The sequence below is a fragment of the Erpetoichthys calabaricus genome, chromosome 1, assembly GCF_900747795.2.
Source record: "Erpetoichthys calabaricus chromosome 1, fErpCal1.3, whole genome shotgun sequence".
NCBI classification, from domain to species: domain Eukaryota; kingdom Metazoa; phylum Chordata; class Cladistia; order Polypteriformes; family Polypteridae; genus Erpetoichthys; species Erpetoichthys calabaricus.
In genome coordinates this window covers 140,573,873-140,597,432 of record NC_041394.2, presented here as the reverse complement: position 1 = coordinate 140,597,432, position 23,560 = coordinate 140,573,873, and positions in this window count along the sequence as shown.

Sequence of the window (23,560 nt, the reverse complement as noted above, 5' to 3'; positions counted from 1 at the left end):
CAGAATATACCGTGGACAGTGAAACAGGTCAGAGGTTACAGATATCAGTTATATAGCTAGTTTTGGCATTTCTTATTGTGCTCCATTTGGAAAAGAACCTTAGAGGTTAGTTGACACTTTTCATGTTAAGTGCATGTCATTGGTAATCTAATAACATTTTAAAGCAAACTCAGAAGCTCTTAATAGCTTATATGAATTAAAGAAAGTGATGAATAGAAAATGGCTTTTAATCCTTCCATAGGACATTATGAATATTACCCTATACCTTATAGTTTACCTTATACATCATTCACTTTTGCAATATTTTTAATATCTTTAGGGATTTGCTTGGTAAATGTGTGTCTGTCGATAAAGATGATATTTTAATCCTCTCTTCTGACTCTATAATACAGATGGAAGATGTGAGAGAAGGTTAATGCAAGTTAAGGAAAAATAATTTGCAAAATTAATAGAATTGGAGTTTAATTAGTCAGTTCTCTTTCTAAAATATAGCATTTCTAGTAGGGGTCAAGTTCAGAAGCCAGCAAAGGTTCAAGAAGTTACCACAATGGAAACTATTTATGACGGTTACAACCTGTTATCGCTTAGTTATAAAAACATGACTCCCATTGTTGTTTCAGTTAGGGCCTTGACTGAAACATTTTAGTGTATTCCTGTAGCGGAGGTTTAAGATTCTAAAGGCCTTGTTTGTCTTGCCCCCTATTTTGTACCTCTCGTATCCCATTCAACTTTAATAGGTCAATATGAATATAATGTATACCTAGATAGAGGCAGTTTTTTCTTAAAAAAAAAAAGTCCCATGACATGAAAGGTCCGTCTATTCATTTTTATTCAAAGAAAATGTTTTCCACAGAAAGAAATTATAGTGGGGCAATTTAATTGCCATTTAAAGAGTGGCATCATTGGCCAAAGGAAGCACAACTCCCATTTTGACCTTCATATATTATAAAAATCTTTGTCTGAAGACCACTAAATGTTTTAACCCCAGGCAGATATAACAGGCCTTGTTTTTCAAAAGAGTGTATTTAATTTCATTTTGTGTAGGGAAGTAGGATAGGAAAGTAAATGTGTTTTCAATACAGCTGCAGTATGAAATCACTTCATTTTTTTTTCGTTGCCTCCTGATACAATGGTACTAGAAAACCCTACTAACCCCTGTGCTATATCATTTGATGTGTCTTTTTGTCTAGTTATGCAAAACATTGAGCTTTTTGCAAGACCACTTCTCATTTTTAGTTCTGTGAACCTTATAAACAGTGGTGTAGCTAGGAGGGGGCAATCCACCCCAGGCAGCACATTTTTGCAGGCAGCATTATTGGTGAAAAGGCTCAGTACAATTCGGGTTCAAAAAAATATCACTCATGAATTAAAAAAGTAAAATTCTCTGATTTTTATCCACAAATGCTTCAAAAATAATTTTCAGACTGTCCAACTAATTTACAATTCATAATTTCATTTCGTTATCAATCCAAATGCATTCTTGCTCTGCGCAGACAACATCCCTACCTATCACTTTTACACTACACTGGTTTTGGTTTTCACAGCGTAATTATATTAAACTAATAATTAGAACACGGCTTATCAGTGCATCTATACTATATTCTTGTCTAGTTGATGCTTATAAATAATTCTATGGGAAAAATTATTGCTCTTTCTCTATATATGAATAAATCTATGCAAAATGTATCTTAATTTTTCTATATACATCATTTTAATTTTCTATTTAAATAAGTTAACATATTCAGATATGTGGGAGGGTGGCAAATTGAAGCACCACCCTTCCCTGAGCAGCACGAACTCTAGCTTATAAATACACATTTTAGACCATTTTTAGCCCCTATTTTGTGCAGAAAATTACACCCTTCTGATAGGTGTCTTAAACAAAAATGATCAGAAGGACTTAGGGGTTTGCTACCTAATGGAACATGAGGGGTAAAGGTTACTCCTTTTCACAAAATTTAGAAAAAATGGGGATCAGTAATACAGTCATGTAGAGTGTCATTTTATGCTATTTTGAGGATACTTATACAGCTACAACATTTATTTCTATAGCACATTTTCAAAAACCATCTGTAGCTCAAAGTGCTTTAAAAGATGTCAAAGGAATAGTTAAGAAAATCAAATTAAAATTAGATAAGAATAATAATGATTATATAATATTAAAAAATAAACAATCCATAATTGTATAAGATAAATAATTAATATAGAAGTAGAATCTGCATATAAACAATCAGTTTTTAAGTCTCTAAAGAGGAGTCTGAGGATAAGGTCAGATAGACGGGAGGACAGCAAAAATAAAATTTAAAAAATCCAAATAAGCTGGAGAAAAAAAAACTAAATTGCAGGAGTTCCAAGGCCAAAAGACTGCCTGGCTCTCACTGTGCATTTTATCTAACAAATCTACTTAAGTTGTTCCTTAACGTTTTTAGGCCTAATCTTAGAGGAATCGATGCGGTTGGTCTTGTGGGAAGTTGGAGTATCTGTTTTCATTCACACTTCACAAGCAGTGGCACAGCTTTGATCAGGTGTTATGGAGCAAAACAGCACCACAGAAAAACTATGTGGCTTGCATGTGTAGCCAGTGATCAGTATTACAGTATTCCAGGCAAACAATCATTTGTGAAGAAGCTGTGTCCCAGAATGGCCTTGTATTTGCTTTTGGCATTTTTAATGGTTTTGCTAGTTGATATTTATCCTCTTTATAAACATCACAATCAGTAGCTTGCTCCATCAGGAAACTGATGTCTCGCTTACACTTTTTGTGAATTCTTTCACTTTTCAATCAATCTTCTGTGCAAAAAAAAAAAGTAACACATCCATGTCACAGTGTAGGACTGCTTGTGTGTGTGTGATGTACATTTTGCCAGCAATCAAGGTGTCTGGACCCACGGGCCTCATAAAGTTTGTGACTGCATGGACCTGTACACATTAACTGTACATATGCCAAACAAGAAAACATGAGCTCATTCAAGGAACTGTGTGAAGTGATTGGTCACTACCTGCCCCTATACAATCCAATATTAAAAGCACACTGAGATAGTCAAATGTACACATTTTAATAGTGCAAAATCACCCACACCCTGGGCAAAGATGAAATTTTGTGCACACAGAAATAACTGCAGGATCAATATGTAAAGGCAAAGAAAAACTTTAAAGCAAGCAATGTGAGGTTCTCCAACTATGCAGTGTTATGCTCTGAATGCCTGTAGTATAAACAGACCAGAATGCACATCCTCTGTGCTTGACCGTATATGCAGTTGTCAGAACAGGCTTCTACAATAAATGGTGATGAATTTATTAGCGGAGAATGGTCAAATATAATTCAGATTTCTTGCATCGCTGTTTAGATTTAAAAGAAAATTGATTAATCTTTCTGATTTGACTGCTTTTTAATATTTATCAATAATGTCGTAAAGGTTAATTATTTCATAATTTACTGTGAGTTTGCTTTGTTCTTGCTATACGCTCAGATTTGTGGCAGTTTATTTTAAGATTATACAGATCTTACTCCCCCATAGTGTCTTTTAGGGCTTTCTAGAACAACAATGACAGCAGTAATCTTTAACCTTGTATTTAATCTATTAACCTTGTTAATTCTGGCAGTTTAAACAAGTGTACTGAATTCCGGACAACTCTGAATGATATATGACAACCTGGAGAGTGACACTGTATCAAAATATGGAGAAACACATTGTTAAAGGGTTTTATTTCATGTATATTTTTGTGTTAAAGAAAAAACAATGATCCATGAATCTGTGTCACAAAAACATCAAGTTTCATCTATTTAATTATATCTAATGTGTGACCAAAGTTGTACAAAGCCTTCGTAACATGCTGATTAAGGTCAAAGGAGGTGTGCAAGACGTTCAAAAATGTCCCTGCTTTTTGAATATTTTTGCTTATCTACTTAAAATTCAGATATCTAGTCAAGTCAATTCTGTTAAAGTAATTAATTAAGACAGATAATAAATCTGAAAACTCTTGAATCATAAGGCCTTTTTAGTGGAGGATTGACTGCTAATACTAGAAAAGACTAATTACTTTTAATGGTGATGTCAAAATATTCAGAAACTTAACTCATTTAAGAAAATAATTTCTAAACCATTGCCTTTCCTATCTTGAAAGAAAGAAAGGGATAGCTACTAAATGGAGCTATTTTAGTAAGTGTAGTTGTCCCATCTGTACCAACTCAGGTCTCAGTAGTTTATCACTCTAATCACCAAGAAAGAAAATCCCTTAAATGAAATGGCTTCTTAATTAATACTCTATTATTAAGTAGTAGCATGTTCATTGTCTCAGAAAGAATGCTTTGTATGAAATAATCAGTACAAAATGGTAGGATGGCTGAAAACTTTGTTCCTATTGCTTGTTGTCAGTTTGGATTGAGAACATGGCGAAGATCAGGCCTTTGGTCTTCACTTGTGCCATTGACACTCCCAGTATCTCAGGATGGCTGCAGAGGTAAGGTAGACTTCACCTAGATTTAACTGCTTTGCTCTTGGTCAAGTTTAAGATTATTTTTTGCACTTATATAACCCTCAAGACCCAGAGAAAGAACTCATAATGATTTTGAGTGGAATTAACTCTATAAAGAACAAGGAAAGACTCATCCATAATGATAAGATGAATACAGTGTTCAACCAAGAGAAATAGGAGGAAAAAGTCAGGATAATCACTTAAGTAGCAAATTATATTTGGGCATTGTCTTAGTAGTACTGCTTTAAGGATTCAAGAATAAGAAGACCAAGGTGAAGAATGTAAACAAAAAAGGAATCACAGCTTGAAAGGAAGGGGGAAATGTATAGAAGCAGATCTATGAAGAACAGCAAGCAGGAAGTGTAAATAAACATGTCAGCACCTGGGGCCTCAACTATAACGCCATGCATAGAATTCACACTAAAACATGGCATATGGACAAAAACAGAAATCTGCATATGCACAAAGAAATTCAGATACATAAAACTGTTCCACGCACTTTCCCTTTATAAAACACAATCAACGTGAATTTTAACGCATATGCACTCACCTACAGCCCTACGCCAACTCCCAGAATTTCATATATTTGAATATGCAAGTCAATATAAATAGCCCTTTCCATTCAGAGTTTTGTTAAAAGACAATGGCAAAAAAACATGGGGAAAAAAGAATTTCACAGAATGTGAAGTGGAGGTCCTGCTCAATGAAGTGGAGACAAGGAAAAACGTACTATTTGGTGGCCTAGACAGTGATTTGAGGAATTAAAGGAAATTGATGGCATGGCACTCAATAGATAGATAGATAGATAGATAGATAGATAGATAGATAGATAGATAGATAGATAGATAGATAGATAGATAGATAGATAGATAGATAGATAGATAGATAGATAGATAGATAGATAGATAGATAGATAGATAGATAGATAGATACTTTATTAATCCCAAGGGGAAATTCACAGACAGTGAAATAGATAAAAAGGTAGAAAGATAAAATTCATACACAGAGCTGCTGGAAAGGCTGCCACTCGTGGCAGTGCCTGAGTCAAAGATTGATAGTACAAGTTCGTAAAGTCACTCAGTGCTAAAAATAAAAAAAGAAGTGGCCAGATGTCAAAGCTGATGTAAAAAAGTGTCTTATTGTCATACAAAAGCGTATTAGGGCCACAGAGAAGAAGAAAAAAATAGAGGCACAGTGAAGAAAAAAAGGTCTATGTCAAGATTAAAGTTGAAAAAAGTCAACTTTAATCCACTTTAATCTCATAGTTTACTTTGTCATTAAAGTAGAATGTCATAAACTTAACCTTAAAATCGATGTTTAATTTACTAGAGTTTCTCAAATCCTATCATAACTGAAGCAGCACATTAAATACTTCGTCTTCTAAGTTTTCCCCGACTCAGTCGTTAATCGCTACATGCTTCTTAAACAGGCTCTCTCTTACGCTGACAAAAGCGTGCAGACATTGATCGCCACATAGAATATATTACAGTACATTCATGATATTACAGCTCTCTCAACATTTTAGAATACCAAGATATACACTTGATACCATTTTCATGATGAAATGTATTAAACATGTGGGGGCACAGTGGTAGCAATTAGCTGGCGCCCTGTGCAGGGATTGTTCCTGCCTACCGCAAGATGTTTGCTGGAACGCGCGTGACCCTGGATGGAATTATTTATTGGAGCAGTACTGTGTCTGTCAAAGTATCATCCCCCAATTCCCATCCTTCTGTTTTCTTTCTCCATGTAACCAATCACCACACAATAAGGGTATGTAATAAATTTAAAATCACCTGTAAGCTTCGAACACCAATTCCTTCCTTTCTGGTTTCTTAAATTCTTGTTTACTTTATTTATTTTTTTTTTTACTAGAATAGTACTGAAAAAAATGCTTATGGTTTGTCTTAGAAACAAAAATAAAAATTGCTTGTGAAGCTCTTTTGATATTTCAAATGCTTTTTTGATGACCCATAGCATCCATGAAACTGTTTTATATTTCCACTGGGTTTCACCAGCCATCATGTTAGTCTTCAGGAGTCTGTCCAATCATTCTGCACAAAGCATCACTAGCTTTGCTACATTCCTGTTCCAATAGGAACTTCCTATATTAGTTTAAACCTTTCCTGCATGCATGTAAGGTCTCCCCACTACCACTGTATCTACCTCTCTCTCTTTCTCTACATGCTGGGAAATTCTCCTCTTGTGCATGTATGTCAACAACCTTACATGCTCCCACTCCAGAATATCACTTGCCAGGACAACATTCTCATGTCTGTGGGCAGGCACCCACTCGTAGGCCTCCAGGAAGACTGCCTTCTCTGGAACAAACCGCTGTTGGAGCAGAATTCTGCATGACACTATGGAAGCTTTGCTATTGTCCTCTGACAAGAAACTTTGTTCCTGAAAGAAAGGTAAGCGCCCACTATAACTATTTGTAAAAGTGTCCAAGCTATAAGTGGTGAAATATCTCTAAACTGTATGTAATGTACTTTATTTTTTCTGATACAAAATGTCACATATTAAAAAGTCTAAAAGAATTTCAGGTAATGTAGTGTTGCGGAAAATACTTAATAAATTGTTATAACTGCAAACATGAATGCCCTTTATTTACACCTACAGGTGTAGTTCCACACACTTGTTAATGCACCATGGCAGACTTAAGAAATTATACAGAGCACTGTTTTTTATCAACTAGGTTCATTTACATAATGCATTTTAATTCATTTTAATTTTCCCCAATCAGCTCTAGATAAATGGTATTCTCCAGAACCATATCTCTGAATTAAGTATTATGTAAATCCCCAAATTAGTTAAACATATTAAAAGTCCTAAGTATAAGAAATAAGACTTTTTATATGTTAACTGTTATCTTAAAACAAAAACACAAAATTATATGTTATATATTATCATATTTTCTAAAGAAAAATGTGCTGCTACAAAGGAAGTCTCAATGTCCTAGTTTAACAGGCAGGCAGTTTGAGGTATTTTTTTTTTCTTTTTCATTATATGTAGCTATGTAGGTAAATTTATATTGTAATTTAACATCTTTTTTAATTAAATCAGTTTTGTTGCAGTTTTGATAGGTATAGAACAGAGAACATTCCTGGGGGTCAGTTACAATGTACCTAAGATAGTACCGTACAAGCAGCAGATCAATTAAAGTCTATGTATTACAGTACTAAGAGTAGATGATCCTCACGGCTGTCTCAATGAGTAGTAGAATAAGATGAGTAACAACTAATCCACAGCTAGTCTTGCTTTGGCCTTATATTTCTCCTTAGTTTGCCCAGCTGGCCGCCTGATTGCTCATTAATGGCGGCACACCAGCAATTACCATCTCGCCCACTCTCAATTAATGACATGCCAGTACACATTCCTCTTGATCAAAGGGACATGGCACAGGGAAAAAGTAGATTCTCATGTAAATGTATTCTTAAAAATTGCCATCGTTAAGCTACATCAAACCAAAATTAATATCTCAGTTGTCATTGTAAATGTTACTCACTTTGAGAATATGAAAAGACCTTGAAATCTCTGTATGGATAGTAATGATGACGAGGATACATGTTAGTAGAATTGTATCTGAAAGACATTTCCCTCTCTCTCTCTTTCTCTGTATCTACCAGGTAGATCTACTATCAGAGTAACCTGGGTGCGATTCCTTGGTGCCCTAGTCACCAAGGAGCCTTAGCAGATGCAAGTAAAAAAATAATGCTGACATTTTTCTGTTTTACCAGTACCTTTTGCTGTTCCACAGAACATATATTATTAACATGTATTCAGTTACTCGTACATTATAACAATGTGTAGCTGGAGTAAATCAGCTGATTTAGCCATGGTACCTTTGTAGCAACTGGTGGTTTTGCAAAATTAGTGGAAAGGAGCAAGAAAAAAGGAAATGCAAACATTTGCCTGGCTGATCCTACAATATAGAACCTCTATTCCAAAAATCAAGAAGTCAAGGTTGGGCTTTCAATTGGACATTTTGTATCCAGTCATCTAATTAGTCAGGTACTTTGAATCAAGGAAGCCATTATCTAACATCTGCTAATATGTTGCTCTGCTGTTGTGACTTTATCAGTCACTAAACTTTGGTAGCATGTTCCTTGTTATTCAGAAAGAACACTGGAAGAATTGAGTCAAATGTATTAAATTAGGCTGGTCATCAAATGGCAGGAGGACATGGAAAGGCATCTGTGCCAACATGAGTAAAAAGGCATCTCTAAAACAAGTAAGCACATGAAAAAGTGCAGTATATATATATATATACATACAGTATAAACAAGTCATCACATTTTGAAAAACTGCCCCGATGTATGTAAATAGTAATGGATTGAATGATAGACAACAAAACCAGCATGGAAAGAGATCTTTTGAAATAAATCCCTCTGGTATTAAATAAGCTACTCTGAAATGTGCCATCTGGAAAGGTCCCACTATGAAATATTAAGTGCCTTTAAAAATATGGCAATTTTGAGATAAAACCTGCAAAAGTAAAATTAAAACTAAGTACATTATTTAAACTGAAAAAAATGCTGATGTAGCTTTTTATAATAACTAGACAACTTTTATTTAGCCATGCATTTTTTTTAACTTAAGTAAATATTTTATATATAATGTTGTAAACAAAAATAAAAAAAACATCTTCAAAACACCTTTTTTGGTGGTTGTAATGGCACTCTCAAATTCAGCAGGGTAATGAATTTAAGTTTTTTGTTGTTGCTGCTCATGCTTTACATGTCAAAAAGTATGACAGTATTATGCTTTAGTATTATCAAATGTTGTGCTCCATTTTACATTTATTTCACAGGGTGTATTTATTTAGTTCAGTTATAAACAAAGACATATATGGCTGCATTTTTAACACTAATTTGATACTGTTTTAACAAACACAATAAGAGACAAAGGTATGTACTGAATATAATACAAAATAAATCTCCCTATTTCAATATCTAGGACATGTGCAAAAATAGGATGCTGGGCATATTGGGAGAAGGATGTTAAGGATAGAGCTGCCAGGCAAGAGGAAAAGAGGAAAGCCTAAGAGAAGATTTATGGATGTGGTGAGAGGGGACATGCAAGTGATGGGTGTAACAGAACAAGATGCAGAGGAAAGAAAGATATGGAAGAAGATGATCTGCTGTGGCAACCCCTAACAGGAGCAGCCGAAAGAAGAAGATCTTGTATCCCTAATTATTTTAACCTTTTCACAAAAAAACCTTAGGTGAACACATTGGTAAGCTAATTTAAAACAAAAAGTCAAAATTTTTGGATAAAAGGCTCACCCATCTGGGGGGCTGGCTACACCCTATACCTCCATGACACTCTGAAGGAATGCGATATGGAAGAAACTGGTAGCATCTTTCAATGCACACAACTTATGAAATGGTGGCAGAAGAATTTCTTAATTGGGAGACAAACTCTACATGTTTTTACTGAAGATTAATAGTTAAATGCATGTTAATCCAAAATTGTCTGGTTTTTACATTACAGAATATAAATAATTTCCAAGCATCACTTGTTTTTTTCTGTGGCACTGAGTTAAATATATCTGATTCACTATCTCTCCATTTTTCAATTCAAACATGACTATATAAAATATGGTTTCTATGTTTTTTATTTTTCTAATTGTATATTTGTACTTTTTCATGTCTGTAACAGTCTGTCTGATGCATGCGGCATGCGTTTTGTTATATTACCCACTGTTAAACCTGCTCACAAGGTGGTCTAAGGTAGTACAATTTTTGTTCCCCTTCACTGACTCTCAGAAGCCCACTGCAACTGCACTTAGAGTTGGACTTGGTCTTTATCTGCTGCTAGTCCACAGCAACAATGCTAAACCCAAAAATTAGTGTCAATACATACTAAGACCAGGTTGGCACCAGATTATTCTGAGCTCATAGGAAACTGCAATAAACCCTATGTGTCTTGCTGGCAAGAACTAAATCAGCACCAGAGCACTAAAACTTTACATTAAAGGGCATGTATTCATCAAATTAGAAAAAGACCCTACAAATATGTATGTCCTACTTTATTACCCTATGGAGTAGTAGGGTTATTTTTCTGTTTCCTGACACCTGCTACCGTCTGTCTCTTTAACATCTTTTCCTATCCTTGGGCAATATCTGAAATGCATATGTGCCAAGCTTCTATATCTTCCCCCCACCAATACGCTTCATCTTTTTTTTCATAGTTCTGTCAATATTCTAAATATTCTCAAATTCTTAAAGTATATGTAAGTTAAAATTTTAGAATACCACAAATGTGCCAAAATATGTCAATGCAGCAAATGTTTTATCCAAACAGGCTGGGCTCAAAAACAACTAAACTGAAAATCTAAAAGCATCTACCCAGAAGATGGAAAAATATATCAAACTTAAAAGGAATGTAGGAGCCAAAGAGAGCAAGGATCTGGGCAAAGCAATAGAGAAAGCAATGGCTAAAAAGCCAAGAAAAAAAATCAAAAGACTTGGATTGGATTTCAGTTCCTATTCTGGAAAAGCTAAAACCAAAATCAGAAGTAACCTAGTTTTGAAAAAAAAATTATAAAATCCTAAAAATGGTGTAAAACAGCAGCAGAGAGATTGGAGGGGGTGAGCCCTCCAGTATCAGCTCTGCCCTTATCTTTCTAAAGCAGGACACACACACACACACACTGGTAGCAGAACATGTTGATGTTAACTTTTGCAGTTTCTCACAGCACATATAAATTCTTCTTCCATTATTATCATTAGAATGTGCTCAAGGTTAGTTTTCCAAGCTTCCCAAGTAACAAAAAACAATATCAGTAAAAAGAAAACTCTAAAATCCTACTTAGTGTTCCAAATTTCCCGGCATTCACTGCAATTCTGTTTATTGACAAGATTTCAGAGTAAGAAGGCCTCTTACCTGAACAGTTTAAAATATCTTGTGTCCAGACATCATCCTGCAACATTTCAAGCCCAGTTTTTATGCTCTTTTTCTTTGTTTTTGTTTTTTTTTTTTTGACTTTTACATTCTGCCAAACTAATTCCACAAGCTTTAATTTCTGTAAGTTAAAGTACTGTACTGTTTAGTTTTTGCGCAAGTTAAAGTATTGCATTGCTATTATTATTGAAAGTAGGAAGCAACTAAATGTATTCATTGTGTACTGCATTATTTCAAACAGACCACACTCCTAAACATACTACATGATGTAACACAATGCAAGTAACCCAGAGACACGTATGTTGTGTTCTTTAATACTGTATACTCTGTGCATCCAATTACTGAACCAGAGTTAACAGTTTCAGAGATAATGGAAGAATGCCATAGAACTGTCCTCAGCTCTCCATCCAATGAGTACTTGATTCAAACGCCATCAGAACACAGTTTACCAGACTCTCCCTTAATCATCCACTCATTCATCGATTTTGATGTGTAAGTTAGTTTGTCTACTGTTAAATTACTATTTCAAAAATGCAGATAAGGATTTTCCAGAAGAATTTTCCACAACATTCAGAAAGAATTTTTGAAAGACATTAAGATCAGGCATATGGTGGCAAACAGATGGTTGTCCTTGAATACTGTAATGCAGGCATGTCAAACACGCAGCCCCTGGGCCGCATGCGGCCCACAACAGAAATCTGTATGGCCCGCATGACAGATCCTAGTTAGCACTGAACTTGTACAAAATGATTACTATCGTTTGTGATTGAATCATTCTGCATGTCCGGTGTTACTTATTAACTTTTCTTACTTCTGCCTTCTGACAAAAGCGTGTTTTCACATGGCATCACGGTACCAGAAACGTCATCTGCTAGTATAGCCACGAGCCTTGACCAAAGTTAATGAGCTGCAGCATCACAACTGAAGTGCTAGGCTGCAGCAGTGGGCAGCAGGGGTGGCCTTAGGCATGTGCAAACTGTGTACCTGCACAGTGCCGCCAAATCCCAGGGGCCGCCACACCAATATATATTGAATATAAAACAGAAAGAGAAAATAACGACACAGCTGACGGCAATGTGGCCGAAAAACATTGTGGTTCTTGTTAATTAGTACGCTGTATTTACAAATGTCGCTATAGTCGGAGCAGTAAGCTATATGTAGTATTATAACGTTCTGCCGTAATGAAAATATCATGGGCAGCCACTTGGTTTTCAAGTTACGGACACGCGTATATAGAAGCACAAGTCGGCTATGCAGTGTCCGCAATGGATGTGGCCATCCAACGTGCATAAGATAGCGTATTGACATTGCCAGGCGCAGTGGCCACCGATTCTTTCTCTGCCCAGGGCCGCCACGAGCCTAGAGCCGCCCCTGCTAAGGCTACACTACTGACTAGGCTGCTGAGACTGGCCACTGGGCAGAACTGACCATCACGAGTAGTAATAGCCCGCATATTTTCACGTTTTTTTTGCTCTAGTTTCATGTAATTTTGTGCTAGTATTGTAACGAACAGTTAGTGCAGACTACAGCTGAAGATCTGAAGTGGACGCGAGAAGTTGGTGAGTTGTTTATTAACATATTTTTGTGATTTTGAGTTTGTAAATTTATTGTAGGTCAGGTGGCTTTTTGCATATCGGCTTATTTTACAATATAAACTTTGAAGTAAACTTAGTAAAGTAAAACTTGATTTTTGAAGGATTTGTTTTCCAACTTGAATTACTGAGCAATGAATTCAGTGAGCATTTTCGTGATTTCAGTTCACACAAACAGGGCATTGCACTGTTCTCTTACAACGTTGAGAATGTGCCTGAGAATATCCAAATGGAATTGACTGAAGTGCAGTCAGATTCTATTCTGAAAGCAAAATACAACGAAGTTGGTGTGCCAGGCTATGTGCAGATCCGTAAGTTGGCATCGAGAGTACTGTCAATGTTCGGAAGCACTTACCTTTGTGAGCAATTGTTTTCGTTAATGAAAGCTACCAAAACCCCACATCACTCAAGACTTACCGTCGAGCACCATTCATCCCTCATAAAAGTTGCAGCTGCACAAGATTTCAAGCCTGATATTGACGAACTGGTTACTAACAAGAGATGCCAAGTGTCGGGACAAAAGAAATAAATCTCACACTGTAAGGCTCCTATATAAGCAATGAATATAATATAAGGCATATAATATAATAAGGACCTAGCTAAGAGGCTAAGACTCTAATTCTACACTGTTGTATGGAGACTGTATGGAAATAAATTGCCTTTCTTTAAACTTTAAACTTTAAGTGTTACATTTTTTAAAGTTTTCAGTATTGGAAAGAAAGCTACAGTAACTTTGTATAATAGTATAATAGTATTTGTTACAGTGCGGCCCGCTGACGCACATATGGCAGTCGAAGCGGCCCACCAATGGTAGTGAGTTTGACATGCCTGCTGTAATGAACCTCAATAGGAAAGGACTTGGGCACAAAAAGAATAATGGCTCAGCCCAACAACAGGCTTGTTTATTACCTAACATCTTTTGAGTATAAATTTTTTTTTTCTTTTAATTAAAGTTTCACACATTGTACTTTGTTAAAGATTTTCATAAGTTTCACTGCTGCTCATTAATTTGATCCCATACCTGTTTCACCTGCACAGGAGGCAAACTGCCTCTAAATAATATTAAGGATATGCAGCTTGAAGGTCCTAGGGAATGCTCTCTTCATCTTTGAGTTGTCAAATTTTACATTGTTAACCCAGCCACTATAAGTCTGATCGTTCACTAAGGTTAAAGAAGAAAAAAGAAAACATCAAAGCTGCACATCTGTCAGGTATTCCACATCATTTTTTTATACATCTCTGTCTCCTCGCCATCTGAAAGAAGATCAAACCGATATTCTGGTACAACGTTGCTGTCCTGCAGAGCAGTCAGACAGTGTTTTATGAAGATGGTAAAAAATCATAATCCACATAGCGGTGGGCCAGCTGTGTTTCTGCCTCTAATTTTCTGGAGTTTTAGCCCCTACACTTTGATGATCTGTAATAGACTCACTTTCTGTACATGAGCGTTGACATGATACTTAAAGGGGAAGCAAACAGCGGTATTCAACTTTGCATTTAGCATTTTTCTTATTTGTTCATTGCTTAAATGTAGTTAAATGTGTCTCACCTATTCAATGTACCATTGTTAGATTCTTTTGTAGGCGATTATTCTCAGTGCTGTTTTGAATAATCAGCCAAAGGTTAATACAATCAGTGTATTTGCTTTCCTATGCCAACACAATTTTTGGTGACATGGGCTGCCCTTATTGTGAAGTTATTCAGTACCATCATAACATTATGAAAGTCACAAGCAAACCATGTATTTACTTTCTGAATCTTTTTCTTATTTGTGCTGCCTTTTTCCTTGTCAGTCTCCTATAGACTTGTCATGTCACCATCTCAGCTTTCTTAAATGAAAAACAAAAGCACAACGCCAGCACTGGTAGTAGATTCTATATGCCAATAACAGGCTCTTGCTTCACTTTCAGATTTGTGTGTGGGGCCGAGTATTCATTTGAATATAAATATTTCACCATACCCTGTAGAAGACATCATAAAAATCTAGGAAGCAGTGTAGTGTAAAATCCTGAGACCCACAGAAATTTGCAGTTAATTCTACTTTGTGTGGAGCCTTTAGAAGACTTCTATCTGCCTAAAATCAAAAGTAATTAAATTTATGCTTAATTTAATCCATCCATCCATTTTCCAACCCGCTGAATCCGAACACAGGGTCATTTAGGTCTGCTGGAGCCAATCCCAGCCAACACAGGGCACAAAGCAGGAACCAATCCCGGGCAGGGTGCCAACCTACCGCAGGACGCTTAATTTAATGTATTTTGTAATCCTTGTAACTTTAGTTTTTCTTTTAGCATTTATAGAATATTTTTAGTTAAAAATGTATATACAGTAAAATTGTGCTGTATGAATAGAAATATTCCTTTAAAATTGAAATTTCAGCACTTGCAAGATGTGGATGCAATAACTTATTCAGAAGTTGTAAAATATCATTGATGTGGCCACAGTGTTTTTTTGCTTGTAGGAAAATGTTGTATGGGGTTAGAAGAATTATTGATTGATGTTGCTTAGATAGTCAATTAATTATCAGTGTTGCCTTTGGCGATTCTAGTAATCAAATAAATACAAATGAGACAGTTCCCAGCCAGGGGCACTAAAATAATATAGGAGAATTTCAGCTTCTGCTCACCCAAGGATCTTTGCTTCACATTCTAGCCTGGATGCCAGAAATATGAAGAAATGTAGACAATTTATGAATGAAGTTCATAAATCGTTCAAAGTCTCCATTAAATATTTTTACCTTCTCTGTTGTGGTCTAGACATGGTGATAGATTATTTTTCAACAAATAACCCAAACATGTTCTCTGCAATAAACCAAATGATACAACTTATTTATAACATAAGGATAATAAAAGATGGATATATGCAAGTATATACTGTATATAGAAAACATAATTCAGGGCAATGCTAACAATATGTGTGCTGCACAGAATGGATTAATCCTTGGTTATAAAAATGCAAAACATAATTATGAGGATAAAATTGAACAGAAATTATCCACACAGAATTTAAGATTGATGTGGTCAGGCATTAAATCCTTAGCTAGCCATCATCAGTCAAAAATTAATAACCAAGGTTTTAACTCCAACTCTGATTTAACTAATGTGTTTAATGAATATTATTTGAGAAGTTTGATTTTACTTAGCAAGTGCAAAGCCTAAAGCAGATGGTTTTGGATAAGGGAGAAACATTTTTTTGTTCAAAAGGATGTAAAGAACATTGTTAGAAAATTAAAAACAAATAAATGTATTGGACCAGAAAGGCTTAGTGGTAGGCTCTTGAAATCCTATGCAGAGCAGCTCAGCCCTATTTTTACTTCATGTTTAGGCTGTTATTAGAACTGCAGAAGGTCCCAAAAGCTAAGGAAACAGGCTACAATAATTCCAGTAGCTAAAAAGAAAAGCCCTAAAAATGTAAGTGACTTTAGTCTAGTAGCTCTGACATGACTGGTTAAAAAATCATTTGAAAGACTTATAAAGAGGAAGCTAACATAGAAAACTCTGGATTGATTAGATCTATTTCAGTTTACCTACCAGTCTAACTGACAGACAGAGGACACCATTGTCACTTTACTTCATTTGTTGTATAACCACCAGGAGGGCATCAAGATTCATACAAGCCTCTTGTTTGTAGATGTCTCTTCAGCTTTTTGCATCATCCAGCCCACCTTCTTACAGAGAAAGATTTTACCTTGGAGTTCAGTTTGGTACAGTGGCTGATTGATTTCTTAATATCCAAGACTGAAAGAGTGAAAGTCAGTGGTTGTCTGTCTAACATGCTGCCCTTATCCACAGGGGCCTCCTCATGGCTGTGCTCTTTCACTACTTTCTACACCTCTAGTTGTCAGGGTAATTTTGAAAACAGGTTCATCTTAAAATTTGCTAATGACTCATTGATTGTTAGCCTACTAAATCTAAGGTACCGTGGTAGATGATTTTGCTAACTGGTGTCATAAGTCTTTTCTACATCTAAACATTACAAAAGTAAAGGAACTTAAAACTGATTTCAGACAAAAAAAAAACGCCATTCATCCACAAACATTCATCAAAGACTAGGCAGTGAAGATTGCTGACAGTTATAAATACCTGTTGGCGATTACTGAATCAAAACTGACTTTTAAGAAAGCGTAGAAGTCATCTGCAAAAAGGGACATCATCGCCAAGCAAGCTGTGTCTTTATAATGTGAGTCCTCCCATTATGGCACTCTTTTATAAATCTTGTATTGAGTCTGTTTTTACTTGTGTTCTACTGGTTTGGCTTGGAACAGAATAAACAATGGAGCAAAAAAAATAACAAGGTCTTAACAGTTAAATCTTACAGACCTGTACTCGTATGATAGTGGAGGTCTTGGAGCAGGCTGGAAAAGCTCACAGATCCAGTGATTGGTTAAAAATGTCTGCAAATACTGTAGGCAACTGGTCTGCAAAGCTTTTTAAATATTTTCCTTTTAGAATAAGCTGCAGACGTCTTTTGCAGTGATGACAGGAGGGGGAAGCTCAGAAGAAGAGGAGTGTATAGTAGTAAAGGTGAGACCATCAGGTAGATTTATGTCTCATTGTCTTTCAAAGCGACAGTAAATCTAATTTAACTGATTAGCCAGACTCTGATCAGCAGAACTACTTGATGTGTGTTTTTTGTAGTTAGTTACCTGTTTAAGGCCTCTCTAGCCTGATGCCCTGTCATTTGCCAACAATTGTTCCTGAAGCTTATGTGAGTATTTTCTTTTCACACTTTTGATCCCTTTTTCCAAGATGTACTCGGCTTTCCTGTATTTATCATGATTGCCAAATCTTAAAGGACACTCTTTGTCCTGACACAGACATCTGAGCTCAGGATTATACCAAGGTTTATCATTGCTAAACTTGATAATTGCTGTTGTTGGAATGCAAGCATCTTCACAAAAAGTAATATATGAAGTTACAGAATCTGTGTATTTGTGTATGTTGGAGGTGGCAGTTTTGAAGGCACTCTGGTCTATACAGGCAAAGTGGCCCTGAATTTCCTCTATTGCCTTGCTGGTTCACTTTCTAACTGTTCTTTTTACTTATTTTATAGTTTTCAGTTTTTGTTTATAATCAGTAATAAGGAGGATCATAGAATGGTCAGAATTACCAAGGGAGGCATGGGAGTAATAAGCATCTTTACTCGCTGCATTGCAGTGATCTAGAAAATTTCCATCTCTGGTAGGCTGTTTTATTTCCTGTTGATATTTAGGAAGGCCCTGGTTAAAATCACCCAAAATAATGATTTGTGAGTCCAGGGTTGTCTTTTTCAATCTCGGTGATTACATCAGCAAGTCACCACTGAACTTTGTGAGCATTAGAGTGAGGGCAAATGTAAGCACTGAAGAACTTGTGTGGTAAATAAAATGGCCTACAGTTTATAATGAGCAATTCTAGGACAGGAGAGCATGATTTAAAAAGAACTGCCACATTGTTATACCAAGTTTGATTAATGTAGAAACACACTCCTCTGCCCTTTGCTTTGTTGCAAAGTTTGGTAATGCGGTCTGCTCTGTACAGTGTGAAGTCAGGTAAGTCCAAATGCAGAATTGGGAATAGAGTAATTCAGCCATGTTTCAGTAAAGCACAGAGCATATGCTAAAATTGACTTTTCTTTTTTATGTATTAACAGCTATAGTTCATCGACTTTGTTTGCCAGCGCTCATGTTAGATAGACAGTGTATATGTTACATGATTTTGCATGGTGACAACGAATTTAACACAAAAAGATAAAGGCGGAGCACCAAACTATCTTGGCTCCCATCCTAGGCACCATCAGAGTAGCAAAGTGAATGTATCACTTTTATGTACAGTGTCTCTCTGCTTGTGCACTTGTTACTCCTCAGCAAGGTGGATTAAGAGCATCCTTATCCAAATCCAATACATACAAATCTTCCACACTTTCAGTCCTACAAGAGATTGCTCCAACCTTTGTTATGACATTAACCTATAGGCTATGGACAGCAGAAGTTAATGACCATTTTGAGAGCAATGGGCTTGATGAGATGAGAGAAGATTCAAGGCGTTCATGGGTTTTTAAAAGAAGGAGTGGAGACATGCCATTGATTTCTTGGGTTCACATAACTCCATTCTTTTTGGTTGACTATAGGAGCAAAGTTTCATCTACCAAGGTCCCCAATCATTTAGTTATGGTCCTGTGTCTGACCTTGGATAGGTTGTCCATTTATGAGCCATCTATGGAATGTCGCTTGGCCTGTGACTGATCATTTTATCAGATAAGGCACAGAGACTGCATTCTAAGGAGAGGCCTAGTCAAGAAGAAGCTGATATTTATATTGTCTGGCAGTGACTTCTTAAGCAAAAAAAATTATTTTCCAGCCATAGTAAAAAAGATAATGTCAGCCTGTCCTGCAATGTTTCATTTACGCTATGCTCAGCAGTTCCAATTGACAGCAATATGTGACAAACACTGTTATGTACTGTTAAGATGCAACCTCACATCCCTGAAAATTGAAAAATGTTATTACAATTGAAAGACCATGCTCTCCAGCTCTGTCAAAGGCCTACTTATCATTAAAAAAGCTTAGAGGGAGTACTTGTATATAGTAGCTATTTCACTGTTGATGACCATCTTTGTTTTTTTTTTCATGTACTGCAGACTGATTAGTGTTAAAGGAACACTGTAGGTGTCAAATCTCTCAGATTATCAGTGTATAGTACATATGACTTCACAATTGAAAGTGTAAAATCAGCACTTTTGAAATAACCTTAATGACATTGTAAAAATTCATTAGGACACTTTAGCAGGAAAATGGGTAGCTCAGTGTTTTTGTTTTTTTGTGTATATTTAATCACAAAATAAATAAACACTTCACCCTATAATTATACACATGAATGGAAATTACTAATTAAATGTTTATTTTTACAATATTACAAGACTCTTGAGGAAAATATTTAATACATTTTCACTTCATTAAATGATTGTAAAAACTCAATAGAAAATAGTTCTCCACACATACTATAGAGGAACTGCCATTTTAGTCATACTATGACCATTTGTCTAGGAATGTGTATTTATTCACACAGCCAAATAACACTTCATTTGAAATCAAAATATCAGTGGTATAAAGTATAAAAAAAATCAGCACTCAGAAGTCAGTTCCACACACCAACCCTGAGATTTTACCTCTGGGTAATTTGTTGTGTGTGAGGGCTGACTATGCAGCAGCACAACAAGTGAAATGCATCATGGTTGGATTAACATTTTCAGTGATAATAAAATTAAAAATAAACTAAATAAATCAGTAGGTGGATTTTTTAAGTAGCCATTGTATTCCTTCCTTGCTTTTGCTGCATTTTGTTATAACATACATTCTATAATTTTGTAGTATTGCATTCCATTGTAAAGGTCCTTTAATGGGACATATTGATATTAAGTATAATAATTGTTTCATGTAATTCATCTTGAACTCTAAAACACTGCTCAAGGGATTCTGAATTTGACAGGCTTACAATTTTTCACTGTACATGAGTTGCCCAAGTTTGGGACTCCCTTGTGCTTCCTGGAAAATGTCTATTTTAATGCAATCTTATCTTTGATCATGTGATTATGGCATGCCTCAGTGGCTTTAAGCACAATGTACATTTTTGTCTCTGGGTACAGTATAAGACACTGTTTATTATGAAACAGCCTAGAAAGATAACCTGTAATGCATTAAAAATGTAACATATATAAAGGGTTTGTCAATCTTTGTGAGTAATGAGGACATGTTTGACAGCAAAAAGTCAGAGAAAATGACAAAGTGATGGGGGAAAATTTTGTTTGAAATGAAAAAGAAGACCAAAACATTTCTTAGGAATAACAATGATAAAAGGAGGCAAACACCTGAGATAAGCCAACTTGAAAATGCCAGTTTACCACCCAAAACAACTTCCAGATAAATATGCAATTTTTTCTTTTCATTTTTTTCCTTAAATACATTACATTCTGCAGTTGAAATACAGATATCATGTATTATTTCAATGACATTCTTGAACACACTAAGGTGTTGTGGCTTGAGGATGATGAAAGAAATGCACAGGAGGTTGCAGCTATAAATTTAAAAAAAATATATACAGTATTTCTATTTTGAAAACACCTGTCTCAAGGCTACACATTTAATTCAGTAGGAAGGGCATGGTAAGACTGCTTTAAGCTCACTGTATTTTACAGTCTGTTGCTGTAATAATCTATTTTGACATAACATGCATTTATTTCCTTGTTCACTTTCTAAAATTAATTTATTTATTTATTGTTTTTCAGGATGTACCAAATAAGAAAAAAAAATAAAGCACTTTGCCTCCAGCAAACACTGGCACACATTCAAGACAAAGAAATATTTGAAGATGTTATTTTCACAGATGAAACTTCAGACCAAAACATCCAATTAAAGGTAATATGTGAATCTGGGCCAACTCTTACTTTTGAAAGTCTGTAAATAGAAAGCAAAGCTATAGTAACAGTTTTATTCAATTTTAAATGCAGCTGAAACCATCTGACCTGTAGAGTGTTGCACAATAATTTGTGTTCACTGCTGCATTTGTTGCTTAGAAATCATGGCTTGCATATTCTTTGATGAGTAGGTAATCAAGGCCAGTGCTGGTCCATGTATTAAAACATACTTTAAACGGCATTGCTTTTTCCACCGTACATTTTACACTAGACTATAGTGATATTCTGTTGTTATATATATACATTTGCTGTCAATACAATTACAGGCCATCTACATTAATATTGATGCCAATATGCATTATTTTACAGGAAGTTCCAAGAATAAGCATCCTGCTGCAGCCATCTGTATTATGGCTGAAGAGATACACTAAATAAATAACAGAATGGATAAAAGCAAACTGTTTTTTCTATATTGTTTTCAGCCTTAATGTATATTTAACTAAAAAATATTGAGTTTTTCAGTCTCCTGATTTTAACCCAAATAAGATGGCATGGCACTCTCTGCTTCCTGCTATTCTAGAATTCTGATATGAGCACTTGACAGAAGAAGACTATGGTAGAAATATACTGTAGACTTTCTCAAAATATCCTGCACCCAGTTATGAAGAATGCTGTTGGACCTGTTGTTCTTTACATTGAACAGCAATTTACAGTCCAAAGTCATATTCAGTGCAATGTTTACTCTGTAGTCATTGTAATTCTGTCCTGACACTAATATTGGATCCAAAAACTGGGGAATGGATAGTTAAAAACTTTTTGAAATTATTCATATCATTAATAATTATTACATCAGTATTAATTAAGCATTCAAAGTGGAAAAGCAGTATGGGGCACAAGACAGGAAACAGCCATTGGCAGGGCACTAATTAAACTTTATTTGTCCCAAGTGAGAAACATGGGTATTTATAGAAGCTGAATGAATAAGTACATAATACATCAGTACCATATTATAACAAATAAACACACACAAGAATTACTCAAAAATAAGAGACCTTCTCACTTGGTTAAAGATAAAAGCAGCTCTCACAGTGAGGCATTCTAAATGTGTATTGCTGTCTGTATAAAGGACTCCAAGTAGCATCTCTAGACCTACTTCTGCTGAGTAATATAAGACTAAAAGTGCTCAGTGCTACTGTTTATTATTTATAATGGTCATCTGTTTTGTCTGACTACTTCCACTCTTTTTATTTAGCTTAATTTGTGAGGCCTCTCTTAAAGTGATGTTACCAGCCCAGCACACTGTACCATAATGAATCTCACAGGCCAATTGGGAGTTGCAGAAGATATAAAGGATGTCACTATCCACATTAAAGGAATGTGGTCTTATGACAGTATGGGCCGGCTTCACTCTCCATTGTTCCTTACGGGAGCCACTTGCACCCAGAACCGCTGACAACGGACCCAAGGATGAGCCAGGCAAATGAGGACACACACAGTCAGCTAGGGGTTGGTGCAAGTGAATAATGCTTTTATTTACAAAACAAACCAACAGTGTCTCAAAGTGCAGTGCAGATCTCAAATAAATAATCAAGCGAAAAGTCAAGCAAAATGACACCGTTTATTGGCTAACTAAATGATTACATGATTAAATGGTTAAAAAGATTGCAACATGCAAGCTTTCAAGGCAACTCAGACCCCTTCTTTGATTACATCTTGCCCGAAGAAGGGCCCTGAGTTGCCTTGAAAGCTTGCATATTGTAATCTTTTTAATTAGCCAATAAAAGGTGTCATTTTGCTTGACTTCTCACTACATTCATAACAGCTAACACAATACAACATCCTAGTACTGCAATAAATTATCCATAAAATGTTGTGAAATTTGGAGTATAAAATATTCAATAAATAATCCAATAAAATAGAGGTTAAAATACAGGCTGAATCTTCCTTTAAAATAATCTCAAGCCCAAATGCCCTTTCTAAATCCTGGTGTCTCCTAAGTTTATCCCATTAGGACCTTGAAAGTAAGAGGAGGTGCCGTCCTACAGGTGCAGTCATCCTTTAAACCAGAGTTTGAGTTCACACCACCAGTCTCTCAGTGTCTGTCTGTAGGACTCCACTCGGAACTCCACTCACATCTCCCTCAGCTAGTCCCCAGTACAGTGTGGCTACTCCTACTCACCCTATGCTGCACA